Source organism: Astatotilapia calliptera, chromosome 23, assembly GCF_900246225.1.
Source record: "Astatotilapia calliptera chromosome 23, fAstCal1.2, whole genome shotgun sequence".
In the NCBI taxonomy this organism is placed as follows: domain Eukaryota; kingdom Metazoa; phylum Chordata; class Actinopteri; order Cichliformes; family Cichlidae; genus Astatotilapia; species Astatotilapia calliptera.
The window spans coordinates 28,644,933-28,662,553 of record NC_039323.1 but is presented as its reverse complement, the minus strand read 5'-3'; positions in this window follow the sequence as shown (position 1 = coordinate 28,662,553).

Genomic DNA, 17,621 nt, shown 5'->3' with positions numbered 1-17,621 from the left:
ACGAGTTCAACAATCTTACAGCTCCTTCATAGAAAGTTTTACTAGCGCTGGCTAATAGCAGCTAACAGAGGCTAACAGCAGCAAAACCAGCAGGAGCAAAAATTCAACTTTTTCTCAACAACTCACTTCAGTATCACTGTCATCAGACAGAAGTGAGCTTCACTGACTCATCAGCTCATATCAGACACCTTTCAGAAAGTTTTACAGCCTTCTCCAGAGTAAATACACACTGACACATACTGACAGATGAGTTAAAAAGCAGACTAATTGTCAGAGTCGTTTGTCCACTGTAGGATTATAAACTTTAACTGGGAGGAGTAAAGAAATGCATTAAGTTAATTGCAATTTACTGAGAGTTTTTACACTATGTACCTTTAAACAACTTCAAACTAGAATAACCTTTTCACAATAGCTTTCACAAACCAGTGGCAAGTTGACCTTTGACCTTTTATGTATAAAATCTCATTAAAAGCATAAAATTTTGAGTCAAAGTAAAATATTTATATGGATTCTTGTGTTATGACCAAAAATGTGTTTCTATGAGGACACAGAGACCTTTGACTATCATATTTGGGTTGGGTCACACTTGAGTTCAAGTGGATGTTTGGACAAAGATGTACCTCTCAAGACGTTCAAGGGATATTCACAAGTTCACAAGAACTTTATTTACATGGTGATGCGTCTTTTTTGGAATTCAGGTTGTAATATTAAAAAAAAACATTGGCTAAGACTGCTAAACCTTTTCAGGGGAGCAAGAAATTGCCCTGTTCGAAAAGGGTAATTAAAATACAGCAGATAGAGGCAACACACAGAAGTCATGAGCACATCAGCTTAAATGTGCTCTCACTGATTTGTTTTCTGTATCATCCTGTTGCTTGAATAACAGAATCGAAACATCCAATTATGTTCATAGATTTGTACTTGGTGCACTGTTAGCCTTTACCTGTTAGCTGAGGATCCTGTTTATCTGGCTGAGTTTGTGGATATGTTATTGATAAGCTCTGTGTTCAAGAATGTTTGCTGGTGTGATCACAGTCTGTTCTTACACCCCTTGCTTTCATGTATTAGAGAGAGGAGCTCTCTCAGCAGAATCCTTCTTGCTGCTTGGATTCTTTGAGAGCTACCTTGAAAAATAGAAGTAAATCTAAGTGTACAACCATTGGCTATAAATAGTATTCCTTGTCATATCTGACTTACTGAGAAATTCTGGAGTTTATACATCTGGCTGAAGAAGTAGGATCAGTAAGGCAGGGGTTTCTTGCTGTAGTGTTTTTACTCATATGACTTTTGCAAATTTTTGTCTGTTCTAAGTGGGCACAGGAGAGAGTAGTTACGTTTCAGGCCAGATGGTTTGTTACATAAAACCATCTGGGAGATCGTCCTTGAAAATAATTCGGAAAAGTTACGGAACTTTAAAAAAAGAAATCTTTTCAGGTTACCAATCTGTCTATCACCATACCAACCAATCATATCAATAAATCATTACCAACTGAGCCAGCTGGCAAATCAAACTTTTTCAGGAGACGGAAAAGCAAAAACTTTTTTCCACAGAGAAAAACCTTTTCTCTTGAAGTCTGTGAAGAAATCATACAGAAGATGGACGGAGCCATTATCACATCACCCATTGGTCATGATTGTGTTATTGGTTGATGAATGAGTGCTGGATCTGACTGAGAAACTAACATCTGACTGTAAACTGACTTTTTTTTTTCTTTTGGATCTTTAGCCATCAGAATTGTTGTCTTAAGGCCAAGAAAGATGCCAAGCGGATTTATTTTGCCAAGTGGATCATCATGGCCTTACCATATTGGTCCATTTGATTGACCTTTATTATAATTATGTATTTATTTTATTTTCCGTTGCTACAAACGGGACAGACATGACTGGGGGATAGGACAGGGAGAAAGAATGAAAGAAAGAGAGGGAGAGAAAGAAAAACAGAGGGGAGAAGAGACGGTGAGAAAGGGGGGAAGAAAGAAAGAAAAACAAACAAAACACCTGGATCACCTGTATGGAGAAAAAAAACAGGAGAGAAAGCCAACAACAACAAAAAAAAGAGCAACATAATAAATACAGCACCATCACAATAAACTAGCTAGCAGTACATAACAGTAGATACTAAATATTAAATGATATTGTGCAGCACACAAGATAGACAGCGCACAATGTGCTTTGAGGCAGCAGCCAAGAAAGCTGTAGTCCGCGTCTGTGAACACCTGTGTGTACATCTGTGTGGATCAGCATGCTTGTATTCCAAAGGTTTCTCCATGTAACGATCTGCTAGGGAGTGTGGGGAGCCACAGCCCCGTCCCCCAGGGTATGAAGCAGGTATGGAGGAGATGGCCCCAGACATCCAGAGGCTCCAGAGTACGAGGACCCGAGGAGGACCACCAAAAGGGGAGGAACCGTGCCCTCCTGGGAAGAGCTGAGTAGAGCCCCAAACGAGAGGTCACCCAGCAGCTACGGAGCAGAGGCCAGAGGGGGTTGCAGTGGCGTGCCCGCGGGCTCTGCCGGCAGCCAGCTGTGCCTGAGAGGACCGAGCTTCAGGTGCACGCGGACACAAACGTGCATTCCCACCCCCATATACACAACCAAATACTCGGCACTCACCCAACGTGTAGACAGACACAAATAGACGCTGCACAGAAAGTCACACTCCCCAAACATACTCTATATCCCAGGTCCAGGTACCCCTGCCCCCAGAGGGGCAAGCCGCACCTAGACCCAGGAGATGTTACCCTTCTCTCTGGGGTGGAGGCAAGCGGACCACCTCCTTATCTGCAGTAGCAGGGAGGCCCCGCATCCCAGACCCCAATCTGACGGCCAGCACCTCCTCCCAGCCCCCCAGCCCTGAGGGCTAACAGAACCGGGGGTGAGTGAAGACTCCAAACCTCCCTACGCCCGCTCATATGTAATGTTGCTGTGTGCTGTTCTAAAGTGCATTTAAAACACAGGAGAGCATGGTTCCTGCTTCCTTTCAGAGCGCAGCACGGCTTCTCCCGAAAACCCTTAGTGTCTATATGCATTTAAAATTGAGGGTAGGGCACCAGAGCCAGAGGTGGGTTGGAATACACCGACCATCCTCTGGATGCTGTAAAACGTGCCCACCCCCAAGGCCCTATATGTATGTGTTATGTGAGAGTGTGAGTAATGTGGATGTCTAGGTTAGAGATGGACCGATCCGATATTACGTATCGGTATCGGTCCGATACTGACCTAAATTACTGGATCGGATATCGGAGAAAAATAAAAAAAAAAGTAATCCGATCCATTAAATATCACGAAAGCACCTCACAAAACTTGCAACACGCCGTAACTCACCTCAGAACGTTAGCACGTCGGAGCAGTATGCATCACGTGATAGAGCGGCTGTGGTATGCGGGACCTCTCGGTGGTTTGGATAGCATGTGGAGCTTCGCTAGCAACCCGGCATTTCATCTCCGACAAAGTTATCCCCGAGAGAAGTAAAGCAAGTGTGTAAGTCCATCTCTGAATGTTTGTAAAGCATTCCTGCGTTAAGCTTAACAAGCGACTGCCTCTCCTGCTGCTACTTCAATCATGAAACTGCTTAATGATCAGCTGATCGGCTTTTCTGTCGCGAGTCCGTGTGTTACGTCCCTCTGCAGCTTTTAATCGTCTCAGTGTTTTCAGCTGGTGCTAATTGGCCACACCTAGTCAGGTGTGGATAAAAGCATACCTGAGGCAAGCTTTCGGCAGTGCACTAGTCTTTGCCTTGGTGGCACCAGCCCTTATGTTACGACCCGGCTCAAAAGCCGCAACATAAAAAAAGGAGATGAATAACAGAGTGTGGGTGAGAAGAGGTTTCATCCTAAAATGGAAAACCAGGTTGGCTAAAATGGCTGGTGCCACCAAGGCAAAGACTAGTGCACTGCCGAAAGCTTGCCTCAGGTATGCTTTTATCCACACCTGACTAGGTGTGGCCAATTAGCACCAGCTGAAAACACTGAGACGATTAAAAGCTGCAGAGGGACGTAACACCGTGTCTCTGGTTTGTTTTTGGCCCACTTTGCACCAGAAAGAGGAAACCAGCGGCTGAACAACAGCAGCACGTTTAAGCTTGATCAGCTGTTGTTAGAATTTATTTATTATTACTTTCTACTCGAGGATCTTTTCTACGTAGCTGACGGCTGGTAACTGTGCAGGGGCGGATCTAGCAAAGTTTAGCCAGGGGGGCCGATAGGGCATTAACAGGGAAAAGGGGGCACAAAGACATACTTTTCTTTCTTATTCTCATTTAAAATGTCTAGCTTTTAATAAATAATTATCCGAATCTTACACCCAAAGTTTTAATTTGATGTAAAATGAATAGAAGTCAATTACTGTACATAGTGACTATTAAGTCTAATATATATACCCTAGTAAGCTATAGTACTTTTTCCTTTGAGAAGGTACCATCTGTGCAGTCTGCAATTTTGTTGAAGAAAGATGTTGAATCTATTTAATATTTCTTGAAAAATAATTGATTTCTGTGCATTTTTTTTTTCACACTGCATCAAATTAAGGTTGATTACGTTGATTAAGCATCATGAGGTGGAGTGTGAGGGGTGGTTCCCTATTTTTTATTTATTTTTGTTCTTGCTGGGAGTTGGAACCCTATTAGTTAGGTTACTTAATATTTATGCTAAGTACTCTTTAAAATACCAGAATAGGGAGGATGGTGTAGGTTTAAGTTTATTAGATTGATCAGTATTGCTGAACTATGAAATTTTTTTTTTTTTTGCATATAGGTATAACAGAATAGCTTTAGTGTAGTTGTTGTTTTAAACTTGAGTATGAACTTATACAAAATGCAGCAAGATATTTTAAAAAAAACAGTTTTGTTGATTAAAAAACACTATATCGGATTCATATCGGTATCGGCAGATATCCAAATTTATGATATCGGTATCGGTATCGGACATAAAAAAGTGGTATCATGCCATCTCTAGTCTAGGTTGCAGAATAAAATTGAGGCACAGGCGGCCAGAAGGGGACAGAGGGGGAGTGCCTCCCTGCACCCTGGTGACATACCTGCACCCCAAGCCCCGCGTGTCTGGGTGGGTGGGTGTGGTAGAGCGGGAATAGGGAGGCAGCTGAGGATGGGGAGGGAAGAAAGGGAGGGGCAAGCGGCCCCTCCCTGGGGCCAGCTCCCCTGCTGACCCCAGTAGTAGGCACCCCCACACTCTGGAACCCACCAGGGCAAGGGGGCCCAGGCCCATCCGGACCGGGGCCCGCAGCAGCAGCATCGCCCAGCCCCGTTGAGTCCGGGGCAGCCCACCGGACTCCACCCCAGAGAAAACTGACTTTTACAAATGCAGGTTACGAGGGAAGTAAGTAAGCCAGAGAAATAGACAAGCCAGTAAGTTTCCAAAATAAAAGACCCCAATGCCGACTACGCTGTGATTTGAAGCATTGAAACAACACAATCTTAATAATAATGGATTGGATTTATATAGCGCTTTTCAAGGCACCCAAAGAGCTTTACAATACCACTATTCATTCACTCTCACATTCACACACTGGTGGAGACAGCTACAGCTGTAGCCACAGCTGCCCTGGGGCAGACTGACAGAAGCGAGGCTGCCATATCGCGCCATCGGCCCCTCTGGCCAACACCAGTAGGCAAGTAGGGTAAAGTGTCTTGCCCAAGGACACAACGACCAGGACAGAGAGCCCGGGGATCGAACCGGCAAACTTCCGGTTACAGATGCGATTCCCAACCCCCTGAGCCACGGTCGCCACAATCTTGGACACTGTTGGAGGTAAGACATCATAGATACATTATTAGTATGTTCCTGTCATGGTCTGGTTGGGCACCTGCAGGTCTCAGACAGCGGCTTCTCCTCCTTTAGGCGGAGTCCGGTTGCCCCTCCCTGGCTGACCACCTGTGAGCAATCGTGCCAGCGGTATATCAGACCTGCGCTCTCAACCACTCATCGCCTGAGTATCTGCTATTCCCATGTTAGTTCAGTGGAGCATCCTAAACCTTGTCTTAACGCCGTGTGATGACTGACCTGTCTTTTCTTGTCCTCAGCGATAGCACCCGGAGTGGAGATCTTGTTCCCTTCACTCCCGTCCTCCTGGACCTGGGCCGCCAGCTGCTTACACAACGTGGCCTGCCGGCCCACCGCTCACCTGCCTGCCTCCCCACGCCTCGACCGCTTCCGGGTTTTCCGCTCCACCTGTCCCCTCCATCTGAAACCAATGCCCCCAGCCCCTACCTAGTCCTGTTTCTACCTCCCCGCTGTCCCCGCTGTTCAGCCGTCTCCTAGAGGTGTCTAGGTCGCCCTCATTATCACCGACGAATCCTACGCGCCACTAGTGTGGTGGCGTCGCTTTGTGTTTCACCTTTGTTTACCTGTGGGCGGAAATAAATCATTTGTTTTCTGTCACCTCGCTTGGTTTCTGCGCCTGTGTCCATCCCTGTTCCCTCGTGCCGTTGAGCCGTGACAGTTCCAGGATATATGCTATATATGCTACATGAAGTTAGCAATCGGGACCACAACCTTGTAGGTAAATCTGCAGCGAACAATGTATTTTCTCTCTATCTTACAAATGGCAAGTAAACAAAGTAGATCCTCAATATTGGGAATACTGGGCAAAACCAGTTCTTTGCCCAAGGCAAAACTTGCATAAGAAGTTGTTTAAACTTAAATACAGTGGCTTCTGCACAGAAAATACAAGAAATCTAAATATACTTACTAAATAAAGCTTGTCATTTTGAGAAACAACAAAACATTTTTTCTTATTTTAAACATATTTTAATTACAGTGATGAAGGGTCTTTCGGGGACACCACCGAAATGAATAATCATATTTCTGAAATTCATCTTCAAGTGATAAAGAGCAGCAGCTACACTATTTTAATGGTCACACTCAATCACAATCTGAGGATTTACTCTTAGTGGTGCTGTGTTTGTTAGGATGCCTGGGTTGTTGACCCAGGGTTTTTGAGTTTATTATTTATAGTTTCTAGTCTTTGGTTTCTTTGAGTTCTGTCTTATGGTTTATGTCTCTGTCTTCTCTAGTTGCTCTGTCTCCCCTGTCAGCTGTATCCCCTTGTCTAGTTCGCGTCTCTGTGTATCCTTAGTTCCTATATCCCCGTGTCCAGTCAGTGTCTGCCCTGGTCCCACGTCTCTGTTCCCTCTGTTGCAGTGCGTGTGAGTCTGTGTCTTTAGTTCAGTCTGTGTCACGTTTCCTGTCTTATTTTGAAGGTCCTTGTCTGAGGTTAATGTATCTGGTTTCGCTTCCCCTTGTCTTGTTAGGCCTGATTTGCCCCAGCTGTGTTTCCCTCCTGTTACCCATTCCCTGATTGCTCCCTCTGTGTATTTAAGCCCTGTGTTTCTCTGGTCGTGTCCAAATTCATGGGCTGCATCCTCCTGAGGCCGCATTTGTAGACCGATTACGTCACAGCGACGCGCCGAAGGCTGTCCAAATTCGTAGACTCCTCCGAATGCAGCCGACAAATGCGTCCTCCTTTACCCCGAATTTGAAGGATGGGTCGGGTGTGTCCTTCGTGGCCCACCATATCCCAGAATTCATAGCGCGGCCCAGCCAAGCTCCAGTTTCTGGCTAATGGCGGCCGCTACTAAGTTTTAAAATTACTCTTATTAATCTTTCTGGGTCACAAAATAAACTTTTAACATATTTTCAGGCGAGAATGTGGGTGTGTAAACTTCAAATATCTGCTTTGTTTGTCAAGATATTGCATATTTGCAAAAGTGCTTCGATGTTTTCGGTGACGTCTGTCACCCACCAGCTCGATAGCTTGCCAGCCCAGAATTCATTGCACAGAACTTCATTCACGTAACGATGGCGGCACAAAAAGAGGCCTTCCATTAGGCCCCCTGTCCTTATTTCCTCTCTCCCTGAGGACACTCCAGGGCCAAGTACAGCAGTGGGTGACCAAAGCGAGATGGAGAAGGAGACAGATGAGGAAGGAGGTCAGCCAGCAGCAACGGGAAGAAAGAGGAGAAGGGAAAGACAGGATGAGCTCCTTGAGCTCACCAGAGAGGACATGCAGTACCAAAGGGAGGCTGAGGAGAGGAGAGAACAGGAGAGCAGGGACAGGATGGACAGACTTTTTTCCATACTAGAAAGATTAGTTCCTAAATAAGTTAAAAATATATTAAGATATGTTCTTACTTTGTTCTATTTGTTATGTCATACTAAAAGTTTTTGATTAATGAAAATTAGTTCCCAAATTGGTTGTGCCTTCAGATATTCTTTTTTTTAATACATTTCTTACCTTTTTCTATGTGTTATTTTAAGTTTTTCATTATGAATAAATTGATGAAAACAGATTTCACTGAACTCATTTTATTTGGTTGTTTTTAACATGTATGAACATAAACTTTAAATGTCAATTTAAAACTCTTCAAAGGTAAATAATAATAAAACAAGAATATTTCTAAAACATGAATTTTAGTCAGAGAAGGAAAAATATATACAAATATTTACAAATTTTCACACAGGATTAACCAAAGTGACCTGTTCCTGGACCGTTTTTTTTTTTTCTTCTTTCAAATATACTTTGAAAGATCACACAAACAGAAAATCTCTGGCAGTGTTGCTGGATTTGCCGAAAGAAGATCAGACATGGATGGGGTGCTGCGACTGTGACCCGTGGTTTGTCTTTTCTGGTCAGAAAGTGGAGAATCGCACAGGGTGGTCTGCAAAGAGTTTTAGGATGCTTCCTCCCTCTGTCCACTGCATCGTCCATCCACGGGTTTGCAGGGCTGACTCAATTGACGGCTGCCACACCACTAAGAGGTTTTTCAGAAATATGCAAACCAGAGAAAGTGGATTCACTACTAGTATAATACTTGTGACTCTGTAGCAGACAACAGTTTGAAAAAGTGGTATTAAAAAAGATGCTTAGATAAATGTTTACTTGCCTGTTAACAGTAGTCATGGTCTGGTGGTACCTCCTCCAGGGCAGACACCTCGGCAGACAGCTGGTCCCGCCACAGAGCACCACTGACTGCCTCCAATCCAGCCTCCCCCTCATCATCCTCTGCTCCATCTTCCTCAGGTTCATCCTCAGGAGCCACAATGTCGCCAGCACTGAGGCAAATGTTGTGGAGGATGGCACATGCTGTTACTACCTGTAGTAATATACATATACACATTATTCTTTCATACACACACACACACACACACACACACATATATATATGTATACACACACACAATTAATTTGACATTGGGTGGTCACTTACATGAGGTACAAAGGTGTGGTGCACCTCCAGCGCTTGCAGGAAGATGGCCCTGAACCTGTTCTTCATCATCCCAAAAGCACGCTCTATTATGGAGCGTGCCCCGGAATGATGGCTGTCAAAGTGCTGGGCTCCCACACCTTGGACTGGCCTCTTGTAGGGTGTGATGAGGGGAAGTGGACGCTGGAGGCATGGGTACCCTCCATCTGCGAGGATGAAATGCCCTGGAGGAGGGTAGACTGACTGTCTGTACAGTGGGCTGTGGCGGAGCACCCTGGAATCATGCACCGACCCAGGCCAGCCCACGTATGTGTCGATGAAGCGGCCCCGATGGTCACAAACCGCCTGCAAGATGATTGATGGAAACAGTTTTCGGTTCCTATAGCACTGACCATCAGGGCCACTTGGACACTTGATGCGTATGTGGCAGCCGCCGATTGCACCCACCGCTTTCTTAAAGGCTCTGTGGCGTGCCAGCCCTGCAAACCCACGGGACACTACCTCCAGGTCCTCTGGGGTTGTTGGGAGGTGGATGACCTGGTAGCGAATGGCCAACACCTCTTTCGTGACTCGGTGGACGATGTAGTGGACAGTAGAACGCGGCATCCCAAACACTCTTGAGACCACCCTGTAGGATGCCAACCAGAAAAGAAACACCAGGATCTAAATTGTGGCACCCCATCCATGCCGCCGATCCTGGTTCAGGAGATTTAACAACACTGCCAGAGACTCCCTGCTTAGCCGAAAATCAGGCCTTGAATCCTCCTGGCTAAAAAAACGGTCCAGGACTTTGGTTAATTCTGCAGCACAACGGCCTTGTCTGGTTAAGGAAAAGGTGGAGAACAGCATAAACAGTTTTAATAGAAAGGTATGACTTCATTTATTTTATGACATCAAAGCATTAGTCTGATTACTAAGCTTGAGTAAAATATACTAACACTGAGAAATAACATTTTATACATTTCATCTGTGTAGCTAAGCTTTTTTGTGAACTCAAAAATAACCCTGTTTTTGGCTTTCTGACAATTTTACTGCAATTTTATGTACAAAAATAAGTAACAGATCATATGAATAACTGAAAATAAATGTAAACTTATAGAAGAACATTTTCTAAGAGATTTTGTTCATATATTTTGAATGACCGCCGTCATTCAGTCACTGAAATTATCCATAAAACTAGCTAAGTAATTCCTAAATGCGTCTAGATTAATAGTTTTACCTGGATATGATTTTCTCTGATAAGCCTGGAATACAAAACATGCCGGCGATGACGACCGCGACACAGTTTTTTTAGATCGTTGATAATTAAAAAAGAACACAAAAAACGGAGAAAGATTTCGGGGTCCATTTTCGATTTTCGTGCCGTGGCGCTGACGACCGGAAATACTCTGAATTAAGGGCAGGAGTAGATCGAGAAGGCTAGACCGTCCAATTCCACAGCCGTTTACTTCCGGCCTACCCGACCTCCTGAGGACCCGGCCCACGTAGACCACGAAGGCCGGGTCCTCAGGAGGATGCAGCCCATGAATTTGGACACGACATCTGTGTCTGTGTTGTGATCTTCTGTTTATTTTGCTGTGTGTTTTGTCTGCTTGCCTGAGTTTATGTTTAAAGTCTCAGTTCTGGTATCTTTTTAGTTCAGCATTAAAGCTGGGGGTTTTTTTAAGTTTACTTTGTGCCTCTGAGTGTCTGCACTTTTGGGTCCACGATTTCTGTCTGCACACAGCCTACACGTAACAGTGTTTTGCTTTATAAGAAATTAAAACAGTGATTTCTGCCAAGAACATACACATTAAGGACTGGCGAAATAGAAAGATCGTCTGACAGTGGCTAAAGTTGTGATTTACTGTGTGTAAATTTCTTTCCGTCAATTTAGGGAGCGCCTCTGTTAGATGAATAATGGGTAATGTTCGCAGCTAAATTATATACAGAACCAAAGATCTGGCTGCCAGCATGATCCAAAGAGAATGAAATATATTGTTAACCACAGCTGTTTTCGTCCTGTTCAATCTGATATCTGTCATTGATTATTCTCTATATAACTTCACATGGTTCATATTGATTGCAATATTATGAGTTGCATTTCCTTTTATGTTTAAATGCAAAATTCATTCAGTTTTGCATAAAAGTGCCATCACACAGCAGGTTCCACTTCTGTTATCTAAGAACAGAAAACTAAGGCTACAACATGGACAGACTAACCAAAACTGGACAATATAAGACTGACAGAAAAGTGTTGCCTGGTCTGATGAGTCTTTATTTCTATTGTGGCATTCAGAAGGTAGGATCAGGATTTGGTGTAAACAGCATAAAAACATGGATTCATCCTGCCTTTTGTCAACCGTTCAGGCTAGTACTTTTTTTTTTTTGCTAACTCTTGGCCCATTTGTCCATCCTTTATGAACACAGTTTACCTGCCTTCTGATGGATCCTTTAGCAGGATAATGCTCCATTTCACAAAGCTCAAATCATCTCATACTGGTTTCTTGAACATGACCATGAGTTCATTGCACTTAAATAGCCTCCATATCACCGGATCTTGATCCAACAGAGCACCTTTGGGATGTGGAGGAATGTAAGAGTCCCATGTCCCAATCTCTAGAAGAATGTTTCCAACACTTCTTTTGAAGTTGAGCAATTCTGAAGGCAACAGGGGGTCCAAATCAGCAATATCAATGTGTAACTAATGAGTGTATAACTCCATATGTGCCTAATGATCTGTGGTTTCTGTACAAATGGAAAATGCTAATAGCTAATTTCACATCAAGGTGCAAATTAGCTAAGATGTAAACACACACACAGGCTGTAAAAGCTCAGGTGATTTTCTACACCTCAATGCCAAAAATGTGGCAACAACATAGTTAATATACTCCCAAAAAGATTAGGGGAGCTGTGGTTTGAAAAAAACAGAACACAATTAACCCAAATAGAGGTTAGCAAACAGTGTGAGGATAATGACATTTTCTTGCTTAGTAACAGGTTTCTAAGACATTTATGATTTTCTTGATGGTTATTTACATACCTTTGAGATGCCAAGGAGCATTTGCAGTCAAAACATCTCAAAGCCAAAGTTTTTCATATCAACACAAATATTTGCATTAAAAACCTTATTAGTGTTTACATAGTGCTTATGAATGCAACATGTAATTGTTGATAGGAGACAACCAGCTAAATATAGAATTTATGAAGAACTTTCAATTCAGCTAAAACCTTAGATTTTTTTCCTAAGTGAGAGCTCAATATGGGAATTTTAACTCCAAAGGAACACGTAAAACCATGTTCATTTTCATGTTGATGAAATATGTGTAATCATATTAGCTGGCAGAGTTTCGTTAAAGTATTAGACACTCTCACACCAGGTATTACACACCTGCTGCTGGTGACTCACAGCAGAAAACTCTAAAATCTGCAACCTGAGGAAAATATGGATGGAAAAGCTAATGCGCCATATGTTAACAACACAACTGCCACTTGTTATTGGTTTATAACAGAGTAAACTTTGTTACAGTGTGGACACCACGCTTCTGTGAGCGACCTGAAAAAGCAAAGTGCACATTCCTCCTTGTGACGAACTGTCAGGCCTGCTTACTGTCATTTTGAATGACCTTGTCACTCACACTCTGCAGATCTTTGAATTACATCCCATCGTGCCCCCCTAATGCTATCATTACCATTATTAATGGGACATGACACAAGTCATTGCCACACATAATACTCCCACAACCGGGGAATAATGGCTTCCCTCTGATGTAATGCTGGCGGTTTCTTAGTTAGTGTGTCAGGATGTCAAATATTGCGAGCGCTACTTCGGCTGCAGACTTAACAATGCAAGTGCGGTACACACAGGCAATCAAATCCAATTTCATCTGTGGGTGCGCAGCTGTAAATTAAATGCTCCCATCTGTAATTTGTTTCAAACACATCAGCTTTACCAATATTATCCAGACAATGATTGAAAAGGTGCTGCAGTCTGTGTCCCTGAAATCATCTGTGGGTGTACAGCCTGCAGCACCCTGGTCAATATCTTTGTGGGGTGTGTTTTTGTCTGACTGTAAATCAAATCTCATTACATGTAAATTATGCAGCACATCCAATATTAAATTGCTGTTAATATATGAAGTAGAATTTATAATAAAAACAACCTCAGCTATATTGAACAGGAGGCTTTGTGTGTTGCTCGCTCACTTGAAAGTGAAAACAAATTTTCCTAAATAATTTGACAAAGAAAGAAGATTGGATGTGCTTACAATGCGTGACATTATGGCAGTTTTAAGAAAGGCATTCATCAAAAGTCCTACAACTAAACAACAATATTAAATGTTTCTTCCTCCAAGTGTTCCTGAAATGACATATACTGACATCAACTTTCAAACATCAGAAGACTCATGCTAGGAACGAAGAGTCACAGACATACCTCATTTTTGTGAGGGGGCTGGATTTCAAGTCTTGTCTTGGGACATTTGTAGGTGTTGTTTTGACACCCTATCTGGTTAGGTCTAGGAACAAAGAGCGCTTTGAGTCTCATATGAAAAAGGTCATGCTCAAGTTAAAATACACCCTTTTACAGCATCAATGACATTAGTGAGCTAGATTTTCGGTTTTATTTAGGTGCTGAGCCCCTCCCCATCAAAAATGGTCCCAGTATACATTTTGGTTTATTTTGCATTGCAGGTCAAAAGGTTGGGGATGTGTTGGGATGAGTGAAATATGAAAAGATGCCACATCATTTGATGGAAATTAATATTATCAACATACACGGGGATGAAATGAAGAGTGAAAAAAATAATATAAGAGGTGAGTCTGCTTCAATGAAATTTCATTGCAATAACTCAGCAGTTTGTATGGCCCCAACGTGCTTGTGTGCATGTGTGACAACACTGGGGACCCAGGACCCACAGCACCATCAAAGGGTCTGACAGTAGGTCCAAGGATTTCAGCCTGATACCTAATGGTAGTCAGGGTGCCGCTGCCTAGGCTGTAGAGGTCTGTGCTTCCCTCCATGGATATGCAATGGGCCAGTCATACTGAGTGATGTTACAGGCAACATCATATTCACCACAGATTCTCCATACCCTTTCACATATGTCAAATATGCTCAGGGTGAAATTAAGCTCATCTGTGAAAAGCACAGAACTCCAGTGGTGGACCTGACTGGCTCCATGGTATGGGGTAGTGAGCATAGGGCCCACTAGAGGGCTTCGGGCCCTTAGGCTACCCTCATGAGGTCTGTTTCTGGTTGTTTGGTCAAAGACATTCAGGCCAGTGGCCTGCTGGAGATCATTTCGTAACGCTGACAACGCTCATCCTCTGTGCACAATGGAGCAGATCCTGGTCCTGATGATGGGTTACCGACCTTCTACAGCCCTGTCCAACTCTCCTAGAGTAACTGTCTGACTGTGCTGGGAGACAATGGCATGTACTGATGTGTCATCCTGGAGGAGTTGGACTACCTGTGCAACCTTTGTAGGCTCCAGATATTACCTCATGCTGCCAGTAGTGACACTGACTACACCCAAATGCAAAATTAGTAACTTCCATTAATTACCTTACATGCATAATATCTGCATACTGCCTCTTTTCTCAATTATTCTAGAGCTCTTGATCGTGCTTTATTTTGCACGGCTTTATTTTACAACAATTAGGCCATTTAGTACTGCTTTTAACAGCCTTCTCATTACTGCTCAATTAGACTCAAACTACTAGTAAATTCGTTATGTGAAATACAAACATAATCTTGAGTTGGTAACATACAGAACATCCAGTCTTAAAAAGCAGCTGTTTATGAATATGTGCACTTTTTGACAAAAACCCTAAGACCATTTATTCTTATTAAAGCACAAATATACTGTTTAGAGTTTTTCAATAAAAAGGTCAAGTTTTTGTGATTTGGATTCATTAAAAAAAGCTAGTGAACAAAACAGGAACATAAGCAATGCACAACTTTATATTATCTTTGTAGCTATGTAATGATTTCAGCTCAGCACAGAATAAATTAATAATGTTATGCCTATTAGTGTTGTGTTAGTGGCTAATACTAAAATCTAAAATAAGCTTGTGTGTTGAATAAAAAAACACATCATAGTGCCTCTTTAACAGCTGCAGAAGGCTTCCAGGGTGTGTCAGCACAATAGGTGGATGTCATTAGAGCTGGATTTGTTAGGGAGAACGTTTCAAACCATCTAATCATTAAACTTCTGGGGACATTGTTCCTGTAATAACAAGGACATTTACCTGCCTTGGCATCGAGATTCAAGTATTTTTATTTATTTATTTATTTTTAATGGTATGAGCTCGTTATTGTTTCCATTTATAAATGTATGCATGTATTGTGTTGGCTCGAGGTTTTGACTAAATGCCATGTGATATTCCTGGCCTCAATTTTTTATTATACTAGCGGCTTAAGTCTTACAAATTTAAAAGAATTTTCCAGATGTGAACAATATGCCCTAGGCAGTCATTATGTAGTAGTGAGCTTCATGTGGGTCTGTAGGTGGGTGAGTGATGAAGATTGGGGATTTTACTTGTTACCCCTGAAGATCACTGCATAGTAGCCCCATTACAGGCTACATCTTAATGACTCTCTGGTTGCTATCTATTTTGTGAAATGCCAAAGGTCGTATCAGCATCTTAATGTGCCATCCTCCGGTCCTCTGACCCAAATGCAAACTTTGGTCTTTTGGCTCAGTCCCACGTACCATGTTCAGTAGTCTGTAGAAAATACGAATCAATTTTAATTTAATAACACTTCATTTAATTAAACCTTGACATTTGTTCAAGCACCCGTTGCAAGGATCAGCAACAGCAGATGAGTCTGTGGCCATGGGCTTTGTCAGAACTTTATCATAACAGCCCTGGCTGAGTGGTTTTTAAAATAGATTTTAGGGTTGCAGGAAAGTCAGATAAACTGAACAAGAAATGTTAACAGCTGACTACGCAGCTAAAACAGCCAAATGTTGAAGTCTTACATGACTGCTGCATTTGATAATAAGGTTTTTTTTATTCCAGAGCTGGCTTTAGAGATTTGTACCAGTGAGCCATACACCAAAAAAACAAACAAACAAACAAAAAAAAAACTGTGGGTTTCAAGTTGTTCAAGTTACTCAAGATGGTGAATTAGAATCAAAAAAGTAGTCGGGAGGAACAAATTTACAGTTGAATTATTACCAGTGTTGGGACTAACGCGTTATTAAGTAACGCGTTACAGTAACTACCGGTACGTTATTATTGTGGTAACGAGAACGGTAACTAGTTATTATGCCAAAATCAGGAACGCGTTAATTGTTGCTGGGATTTAGATAGGCTCGTTATTCGTTACTTCGTGTGGTGGCTATCGCAGAGCTTCCACAGATTCAGTAACATTAGCAAGTGGTGGAGGCCAGCAGGTGGATGAGGGAAAGGGGAGGCAAGAGGAGAGACCCGGGGCGGCCGCCGGTCCGAGTGTCAGGTGAACTGAACTTCAGGTAAGAAGTTATGACCTGCAGTCCATCTGGGTCAGATATAAACCAAGTTTAGGTGGAGTTTATTTTCGTTATGCTGACTTTTCCGTACTGCGTGCTAGCTAGCATGACAGGGTTTCTATACAGCTGGATGGGTGCTATGATGTTACTGATGTTGAACTTTATTTTGTTCATAAGGTTAATTATTAGAGTTGCCAACCGTCCTGTAAAAAACGGTATTGTTCCGTATTCAGAGAAAATATCATGCGTTTCGTATTGAGGTGAAAAGGAACAGTTTGTCCCGGACTTCAGCTACAATGAAAAAGACACAAAGCTGGAGTTATTCTGTCTTTGCGCTGTCAGCTGCTTCTTCTTCTTTCATTCTCCCCTCTCCCTCTCCTGTTTCTACACCAATTATGAAACTGATCAATGATCAGCTGATCGGCTTTTCTCTCTTGTTTGTTTATCTCCCACTTTGCGCCAGAAAGAAGAAACCAGCGGAGGTCGCGTTAAACAACAGCAGCACTTTTAAGCTTGATCAGCTGTTGTTAGAATTTATTTAATATTACTTTCTAGTATCAGCTGATGTTTGCTGGAGCCACAGCTGTAAAAGCTGCTGGTCATTATGTCGGTTTGGATATGTGGTGAGAGGGAAACATGAAGATGAAACCAGGAGATGCCCTTACTGAATCATCAGAGCTGAACAGGTGATGGAGAAACAGGTTTACCTTTTAGGTGACATGAATGAGTTGAAGGGAAGTTATGAACAGTTTTTGAGAGACAAATAACACCAGGATCCTTTTGTTACGTAGCTGACAGCTGGTAACTGTGCAGGGGCGGGTCTAGCAAAGTTTTGCCAGGGGGGCCAGGTAGGGCATTAACAGGGAGAGGGGGCACAAAGAATACTTTTCTTTCTTATTCTCATTTTAAATGTCTAGCTTTTAAAAAATAATTATCTGAATCTTACA